We start from the raw sequence: 10,142 nt of genomic DNA, 5'->3' as shown, positions 1-10,142 counted from the left end.
TTTACAAAACAAAGTGCTGTTGAGAAGTAGGTGAAGCATCTATGCAGGACAAGGTGAGCCTCGATTTTAAGAATACTACTTTAAGTTTTTAACCTCCTGGATATAGTACTGGGTGGTGTAAAACTTGGAAGTAATAACCAATTGAGATAAAAAAAAAAATGACAGCATAGAGCTGTAAAAGTTAAGTGTAAAATAATGAAGAGGAGGAAGAAAAAAAGAAGGTGGCAGAAGTGATATTGGGCTCAGAGCATTTTCTAGCACACTCAATAAAAAAGGATTATTCTTTACTCCTAAAGAATTCTTTGCAAACTGCTGTTTCCCATTATTTGGTACATGTTTATTTTTCTAGTTTTATGGATCTTATGGGACACAAATGAAACATTACAGTTATTGGAGCCAATCTTTGCTATTGTGCTTATATGCTTTCATACCTAGGCTAAATATTGTCCTGAATGATTAAACATAGGACCTACATTCTCCCTTTATAGGCATATCTGTCATTTGATGGGTTTCCAAGTCATTAGTCCTCCAATTCATTCTCTTTATCTTAGTGTCAAATATCCAGAGAGACCCTATGGTTTTTCATCTGGATGCTAATGAACCACTCCTCTGAAGCTGCTCCGACTGCAGCTGTGCAGCTGAGAGGCCATAATAAGGATGCTGGAGGTCATAACAGTCCTTGTCATCACCACCACCCAAATCCCACAGGTGACAATCACAACATTTCTCAGGTCTCAAAATGGTTATGAAATAATATGGCCAAGAAAGCCTCTTATTGCTTGGAAGTATCAAATCACTTTTGCAAATTTAACTTGAAACTGCTGATAGTAATCACGGGAGATAACTAGGAGACGATTCAGCAGGATACATTAAGGATACGCATGCTGGATACTTTGCTGTGAGTAAAGGATTGTGACTATGCTTCAGGATAAGGTAGGGTGCACACTGGAGAGAAAGATGCAAGGTATCTCCGATTCCCTTTCAAAGCATTCTCTGCAAGAAGAAGATGAAAGGTGAGGTACCTCAGAAAGAACACCGAAATTGAAACCTGTACAGCTAATGGAGTTGGAAACAATATTACTGTCCTTAAAAAACAAACAAACAAACAAACAAACAAACAAATGTCCAAAGACGCCAGAAGAGGGCATCAGAACTCATGGAGGTGGAGCTCCAAGTGGTTGCGAGCTGCCAGGCATAGGTGCTGGGAACCAAACCCAGCTCCTCTAGAAGTCCTGGGCTCTTAAGCACGGAACCACTAGGTCAGTGAGTTGCCGTTTGAATGCGAGATAACCTTTGGACACATTGCTAGTAATGATTGTATGATATAATCTGAAGGGCCAAGGGAAACCTAATTAAAACACATTCACTAACACCTTATGAAATAGGCAGCCTAAGGCCTGTATAAAAAAGTAAAAAAAAAAAAATAATAATGGAAACTTTCCTCTATAAGGCTAAGTCAGCCGTAGTGGAGGCTCACTAAACACCCAGGAGATGAAATGCAGTTCAGAGTCATGTGAAAGTTTTTAAAAATAAGGATGCTTGGGCTTCATTTTCAAATCTCTGAAGTCTGTGTTAAGAATCTATGTTTTTAATAGACTCTCCAAGTAAGCGTGGTGTGAATTTAGATGATCTCGAATTCAAAAGGCAACACGCTGGCCTAGCAAGCGGTTCAGTGCTTAAGAACGTCAGTGCTGGGTGGACTGGAGGTAGAGGACTGACGAGTGCTGAAGGGCCTGGGTTCAGTTCCCAGCACCTATGCCCAGCGGCTCACAGCCACTTGTAACTCCAGTTCTGTGAACTGTGATGCTCACTTCTGGTGTCTTTGGAAACTTGCACACACGTGTGCATACACACACACACACACACACACACTAAAAACTTTAAAAATGTCAACTCACTGAGGACTATCAAACCGATAATTTAAGTCAACAATAACTTGATAACTTGTACTTTAGAAAAATTGACATAAAAACGCAAACTGCTTATTGTCTTTGGAATAAGCCAAACTCTGACTGGGAGACACTTCAGAGGTCTGAAGACCAATATCAGTGACTACAGGGACTTGTCTGTACTAAACCAATACATTGTGTGTATGTATATCTAGATAAGGGGTTAGAATATTTACCATGTGCAAAACATTACTCCATTGGTTTTCAAGGGTTTAATTAGGACAGCCTATCAGGTCAGGACAGTTGTTTCCTTTGTTTGAAGATCAAAAAACCTGAAGCTATGGGGTTCAAATAGGGTTCTATAGTTTTACAGTCCCTGCACTTGAATACTGTGCCTTCAGAGGCTTTAAACAGAGAGGTTAACACGAGACAATGACTCCTGGAAAATTTACAAACAGATTGTAAAGCGATTGGGAAATCAGGATCCCGAATCTGTGCTTTAGACAAAAAAAAAAAAAAAAAAAAAAAAAAAAAAAAAAAAAAAAAAAAAACCCTAGCGTCCTTGTCATCCTCTCTGTGACATCCCACCTTGTGAAAACCTTAGCCCTCGGTTCGCCTTCATGCCTTCTGTGGTTCTCAGAGGAAAAAGAAAGGGAAAGTTTAGATATGTGTTCAATTTGGAGCCGAGACATTTCGTTTGGAATGGAGTAGGATGCTGGTTTGTGAGGATTTTAGACACTTTCATTTTTTGAGGAGTATAGTATAGGAGAAGGATTAAAACTTTCAGAGGAATCAATGCAGTCATCAATTTTTTTCTCATACATACATCCTCATACTGCGAACGAGATGAAAGATGCAGCTGTAGGTGAGACAACACTCATTTAAGTGAAGAGCTTGGCAAACTGCATGGCTTTAAAGTATCCACAGCTGTCTGAAATTTGCTCTTCATTTTACATTCCCCCCCTTCTGCTTGCGTATTCAATACGATAATTTGCAAGAAGAATTTACAAGATGATGTGGTTTCTTAATTTGCAATATTAGTTTTCAAACTTCGAGAATTTTTTTTTTCTGAGAATCTTCTCTTTCCCCCAGCAGACTTTATTTGCTTGAATAATTCAGTGGGTGCTGTTTAATTGGCGTCTGATAAATGGTATGACCTCTTAATTGGAAAGAGTGCCAGCTAAAAGGATTGAGTTTAATGTTTTTCAATTACTCCACTCTATTGTTCAGACTGACAACTTACTAGTTCAAATGCAGGAAGGAAAAGGTCCCATCGGTTACTCATATCCTAAAATTACTCTAACTTAGAATATTGAATTTACTGGGCTCCTCTGGATTAAGGTATTTAACTCTAGATTTTTCTATTCTCCAAACGGTGACCATAGGTCAACCATTTTATAATCAACTTTAATGGTATTAATCATTTAATTACTGATCAATAGAACATGCTCATTGATTTATGTAAAAAGTGAACTATTTTTTTCTGGATTTCAGTGTTTATGATCTATCATCCTCTCCTCCTCGCCTCTCTTATGGATGGAAATGTAAAGTACTGTCAGAGGACATAGAAGTGCTGAAAGGACTGGTGTTCCTTTGATAATATTGTGAGATTAAAATTTGCTTTTGTTCTCATGTCTTTCCATCAGAAGTTATAAAATAGAAATGGAAAAGTAACCTGCCTTCAGTAATATATCTGTTGATTTCCAAGGCAAGATGCTAAAGCATGCTTTCTGATTCCTGAACCCACCTGTCAGTCAGAGCACTATGGAATCACTCTCACTGGAAGACGCTATCACTTAGCATGGATCCTATGTAGCTCTTTAGAAAAAGGTACATTGGTCTTAATGGTGAAAAGGGTATTCTCATAAACAATCTTATTCATCTCAATGGGAAATGTTACAGTTTTGCAATTACCAATTACTCTCCTCTAGATACAGACCAAAGAAAGGTAGTTTATTTTGGTTTTGTAAATCTTCAAATGGTGCTAAATGAGAGTCTTCCTGTTTGTATGTAGTTTATACAATGTAGCAAGTGCCTTTTAAAGGCACAGTTGATGAGAGGGGAGATTTGTGGTTCTTGGAGTCAGGCAAGTGTTCTTTCCAGTGATCCATTCTCTCTCTCTCTCTCTCTCTCTCTCTCTCTCTCTCTCTCTCTCTCTCTCTCTCTCTTCCTCCCTCTATCCTCACCCTCCTTTCTTAGACAAATTAGGATTTGGTAGTTTGTAGGAATCTTGGGGGAAGCTGAGTTGTATGGTTTGAAAAACATCTAGCAAACTGTGTCACTTACAGGTTGATACTAATCATGTTAACGCTCTGACCTTCCCTTCCTTCCCTGCTGCTGTATTTCAACCTAGTTTTAGACAGTTTTGTGTAATCACTATGAAGTCTGAAGGGAATTAAAACTGTCAGTCTAATTCCTGAGAATTAGTCATCTTCACAGTGCTATCAAAAACTACAAATATATTACATATATTACTATAGAAGCATCAGTAAAACATAATGAACACTATTTCTATATAGTTAATAATTAATACCTATCCCTAGTGTACTGGTATACATTACTACTTTTATTTAGAATATACTTAAAGCAAAGTTTTCCTTTAACTGCTTATGATAAAGTGTGACTTCACATCTGACCAATCCCTTGCATATTATTTCCTGCTTTTCTTGGATGTGTTTCTGATCTCAAAATCATCTTTAAAAAGCTTTACAGTTTTTACCACACTGTAACATTAAAATGCCTTTACTGCCTCATTTTAAGTGTATTTAAATTATGGTATAACTCTTATTAGAATGCAATGAATTGCTACTAATCTGGATTGATGTCTAACTATTCTATTTTTAACACCTAGATACTCATCTGTAGAGCGATTAATTATCTTAAGTTTAAATGGAATTTTTCAGCCTCTGGATCAAAATCCTTTTAACCTTTTAATAGTGTGACACACTTTTAAAATGCATTTGTTATTGTTGAGGGTGTGTGTATGTGCATGATGTGTATATGTTGGCATTATGCCAAGCCACGGATGTGTATGCAGGGGGTTAAACAACTTCATGGAGTTGATTCTCTCCTTCAACCTTTACATACGTTTCTGGAATAGAACTCAGTTCATCAGGATTCCACAGCAAGAGTCTTAGCCTCTCAGCTATCCCACCAGCTCATATGCGACAGATTTTAAATTTTTGAAATAATTAACATCCTTGAATTCTTTACTATACAAAATATATTATATAAATATATTTTGCTCAGTAGTCAAATAAGCCTCTGAAATAACTAAAGTACATATCTTCTATGTTTAGAGTCCCTTAAATTGATGATATATGACTGGCTTATGGAGACCCACTTTAAATCTGAATCGTCTCAACTCTGTACTTCCTCTTATATAATACAAGTAATTATTAACAACAACAGCCTTCTTAATCATTTTAATATTATCACATAGTATGTCGTTTGTTGAACTTTTGGTAAGTGTGTCTCACTTTTCCTTTGGGGACTGACCCTGCTCCATTTCCAGTTCTGACAGAGTTGACAAGCTCAACCCACAGTGAACTAAATAATCCAGGCCTAATCAACTGCATCCTGCAAGTCTTGTTATTCAGTTTAGTGGGAGATGCTGTGAGAGTCTGTAATTCGATTGATCCTTCCTTCCAGCCAGAGAGTTACACTTTCACAGGTGGTGAGTGACCCAGGATTCCCAGCTCAGAGATATAGGAATTCACTGCTCATGATACAACAGCAGTATAGCGGGAAAGCTGACCAATGCGGTAGCTTTTGTCCTACCTCTCACAGAAACGATGCCTATGAAACTGGGTGGCTCCTATGTCCCTGTGGATTTGTGTCACATCTGAGTCACACTGAGTTTGGAGACATCACTCTTCTATGACAAGGAGTGGTCAAGGTTTCTCTTTGTCCTTGAAGGAGACATAACTGTTTGGGATTGCTTGCTACGAAAACAACCTTGAGAAATAATCTAGGAAATTGGGCAGTTAAGCAAAACTTCATATTCTTAGCATATTCGGCAGAATGAATAGAGGCTAAGAAGCTCATAGAGCTGGGGCCAACAAAATGAAATCAGTCAGTACAGCTAGAGAGACTTACATTTGAGTGTGGGAGGGTAATGTGCTACACACTCTGTAAGAACAAAGGATGCCGAGTCTTAAAACAAATCAATATAGCAGAAGTCAAAGATTAAAGTGGAGACGGAAAAAAAATTTCAGGGAATTGGGAATCAAGTCACCCTGAGGCCAGATCTTCTCAAGAATGTTTACTCTTGCGTGCTAATTGAGTTTTCACTCATTAACAAGTGAAAGCCTTTGACAGGTTTGGCATTTGGCATGCATTGTCTCATCACAACAGCCCTGCAGAAGAGGATGTCATTAGTTTGCCCTTATAGATGAGGGTAATAAGCATCATGCAGATTAGTTTGTCTGTATTAAACAACAAAGCAGAGCCTCCCATGCTGATGCTATGCTCCATGCTCTTAGACTCTCAGTCACTTGCCCTCACACTGCAGTGTGATTTTAATAAACAGATTTTTCCTGGCTCTAATGAACCAACATCTCTATAATAGAGCATGGAGAGCATCGAATATTATAGAAGTTCTAAAGTGATCCTTGTTTGTGGGGGATTACAAATCACTTGTGAAGACAGAGTTGTGTTAGAAGATATGGTTTCAGAGCGACTGCTGCCTAACATTTTGATATAATGTGCATATTGGAAAGTCTTGTTTCTGAGAGGCTAGCACTTAAACTCATAGTTGTGTAAACTGTAAAGCTGGGGGAAATGACAAGAGTTTCTTTGGAGAACTTGGAAAGGTTAGAAGGGAGTACTGAGCTAGGGGAGAGGATGTGGCTATGGAACTCTGAAGGGGAAAGTGAGAAGACAACTTTTGATGTACTATTTCACCAATAATTCCTTATCACGCTACTCTTTTAGTTAGCCTATGTGCATGTGTGTGCGGGTGCACATACACATGCATGCCTGTATATGCATGAGCACATAATTTAATTTAAGCTTCAGGTATAATAGTTTATATACAAGACAATTTGAGAATCTGTTGAAAACACATACATGTCGGTTTGATAGTAACCGTGGATATAAAGGAGAATGTTTGATTTAATCATTGATGTTGGATAGACGTTGTTATTAATATTAGCTAGCTGGTGGATTGTTCAATCATTATAGAAACATGAAGAATGTAGTTCAAGTGATTATTCATCCTTTCCCTGAACAGCCCTGCAAGCCACAAGTGATAGCTAGTGGACCAACATGTCCTCCATTCCCCCACCCCAATTAAATGAATTAGAAATTGTCTTTGGAAATATAAATTATTTTTGCAACAGTCAGACCAATTCATATGTATTATTCTGCAGATTCCTTTTCTGCGAAACCTGTGCCTCCAGTCTAATACATTGTCTTTATTTCTTACATCCTAATGTTGGGAGGACCTGGGCCTTCCTTTGAAAGAATTCCAGTCATGAAAGCCCATGCTAAACAGGTAATCAGGTAGGTGGATAGTACCTCCTACTTGTCATTTCCTTTTAGGCTATGTCTACTCAGAATTGATTTGGATTGATCTGGGTTAAAGAGATTTATTTTTAAAGTTATTAGTTTATCATTACTCAGCAAAAATTGATACCATCCTGAGGTTTCACTATTGCATGGACATAAAATGTCTAGCTATGGACTAAGACTGAGCTTTATAGATTATTTGACAACAATTTACCTTGTTATCAAAGTGAACACTTAACAGAGGATTTTGACCTAAAATCGTATCTCCTTTTTAGATAACACTTTCCTCTCCCTAGCAGTTTGACAAGCAGGCATTTTGCTATGTTAGTTTGAGCTATCTGCTTCAGTTCACGGGTCTCATCCTCCTTGTCATCATTGCAGAGATATCTTTATTTTTCTTTATAGCTATAATCAGAAGCCTGAGTATATATGACTACCCATAACAGTCCTTTCTCACGTGCTCACTTCTGTGTGCATTCTCCAGGTAGGTCAGAAAATAGTAAACTATCACTCATAACTTAATCTCGGCACCTGTTTTCCCCTAGGGAAACCATGACACAGTGTTGAACCTTTTGGCATGATTTTTGAAACCAACCATCTGAAATCTGTTGGGGGAGAAGCAAAGTTTCCATCTGTGCCTGTGGAAGAGGGTGTCATTAGCTCCAATGCCCAGTGTTGCTAGAGAGCAATGTCAGCTTAGCAATGACCCCATGCTGTGAGCACTCACCACAGGAATATCAAACACTGAGCATCTGTCTATAGCACCATTGGAGTTCCCCCACCTCTCTGATGTACTACCTTAGAACAAAGAAGAGACTGCACTAGTTCATGAAAATAAGATACCACCAATGAGTTTTTCGTAGGAGGTTGTGTTAGTATCTATATTATTTGCTGAATAATAATAGGTTAGAAATATATTTGTAATTTAAAATGATGCATCTACCTACTAGGAGATCCATATTTTTCCTCATATGTAAACTACACATTTAAGAGTTGGTACAATGGTACAAGGAACTAAGCACCAAAGTTTTTTAATGCCATCATTTCTCATGGTTCGTGTGTGAGAAGGTAGCCTGGAGTTGAGAGGTCACTTGAAGTTAGATAATCAGACACAGATATTAAACTGGCATGTCTTAGCTTCCTCTATTAATCACTCTTCATTATGATGACAGTGACTCTTTCTCTCCGAGGGGGGGAGGTCTCATGACCTGAGGATTTTTCTGTATCTCTCTTTGAGGGCAAGTTTATCACCTGAGGACAGGAGACAGGTTTATAGTTAGGAAATCAAAATTTCTTTGGAATCAGGTGTGAGTCTGATAGAGGAAGGAGTGGGGATTGGCTTAAGGTTTTCCTGCTGCCTGGGACTCAGGGCTAAGGAACAGAATTCAACTTCTATGGTTTTCCTTTCGTATAAAGCAGTTATTGAGAATATGAAATGTTTAGTAAGCGAGGTTGACAGAAAGGAAGATAAATACAAAAGATCTGAGAAAACCTTTGGCAGAGGGAGACAAAAACAGACCGAGGTGATCCTGGAGGACATCCAGGACCAGCTATCCTAGGTCCCCTCTAGTCACTAACCTAGGAGCTTCCTTGGCAGGGTGTCAGACTCTGCACAGTCTGTGGCATCCACCGGACTGGTGATCAGTGTGAGCCCCATGAGAACATCAGGGGCAACAACCCACAGGAACCTGAAATCCTGCTCCAGATGAGATGTAGGCTCCTGGCTCTAGAGCTGCGAAACCACCAAACTGCAGCCAGGAAGCATTCACATGAACAAAGGTAAAAGTCCTTGAGGGTCACTCACTTTCCCAAGGAATCATCCAGTCACATTTCCCACTAGGATGTGTAGTGCGTCCCTGCAGAGTTTAATGCCATTTCAGCAATAATAAGAGACAAAAGAGGTTCTAGCTGTGCAACTCTACAAACTTAAAGAAAGCAGCTTTTGAAAATAGGTATGTAAATTCTTACCTCAACTGTCTCTTTTCTACCAGCTTGAAAAATAGTTTGCACGGTTTTTGGAATGACGTTCAGAGTAGTTAAAACCAAATAAACAAATTATGTGTAAAGGAAGGGCGACACTAAGAAAACAATATTACAAATTTATGTTGTAAGCTTTGCACTTGCTACCTTGTTATGACTTTGAGAAGTAGTGAAAAATGTACAAGTGCCCCCATCCTTAGTCACTGTGAGGTGACATATATGACTATATGAAGCTGGGGTTACAGCTGCATTGTACGATTTCACCCACTATCATAGTAGGATTGCTGCTCTCAAATGCTTGAAGAATACTGCTTTCATTCATTTTGCTGTGAAAATAAAGCTGCTATAAATCACAGACCCTGTTTTTTAAAATAAATAAATAAATCCTCACCAAGCCTTGTTACAGCCTCCAGCATGGAAATGGCCCAATCTGAACAAGGCATAAACTGTGTTCTTCTCAAAACCTGGCTTGAAATTTCTTTTCTCCTCTACACTTTCAACACTTTTAAGGGATGCTTCTCCCTCCCATTGTTATGTCTCTAATGTAAAGCAGCAGTTACTTAGCTCTACAGCAGCATCTGAGGTCATAAATGAGGTCAGGCAGTAACTTAATCTGTGAAAAGCAGAAGCATTGTCTGGTTAGTGCTGTGACAACAGAGTGTAACCTAGGTCACTGCTTCCTGTTCAGACTCATTCAGGGCTTGCTATTGCTTCCTTCTTTTCCTCCTCCTCCTCCTCCTCCTCCTCCTCCTCCTCCTCCTC

Source organism: Mus pahari, chromosome 7 (genome assembly GCF_900095145.1).
Source record: "Mus pahari chromosome 7, PAHARI_EIJ_v1.1, whole genome shotgun sequence".
NCBI lineage: Eukaryota > Metazoa > Chordata > Mammalia > Rodentia > Muridae > Mus > Mus pahari.
Note: the sequence above shows the minus strand (reverse complement) of the source record.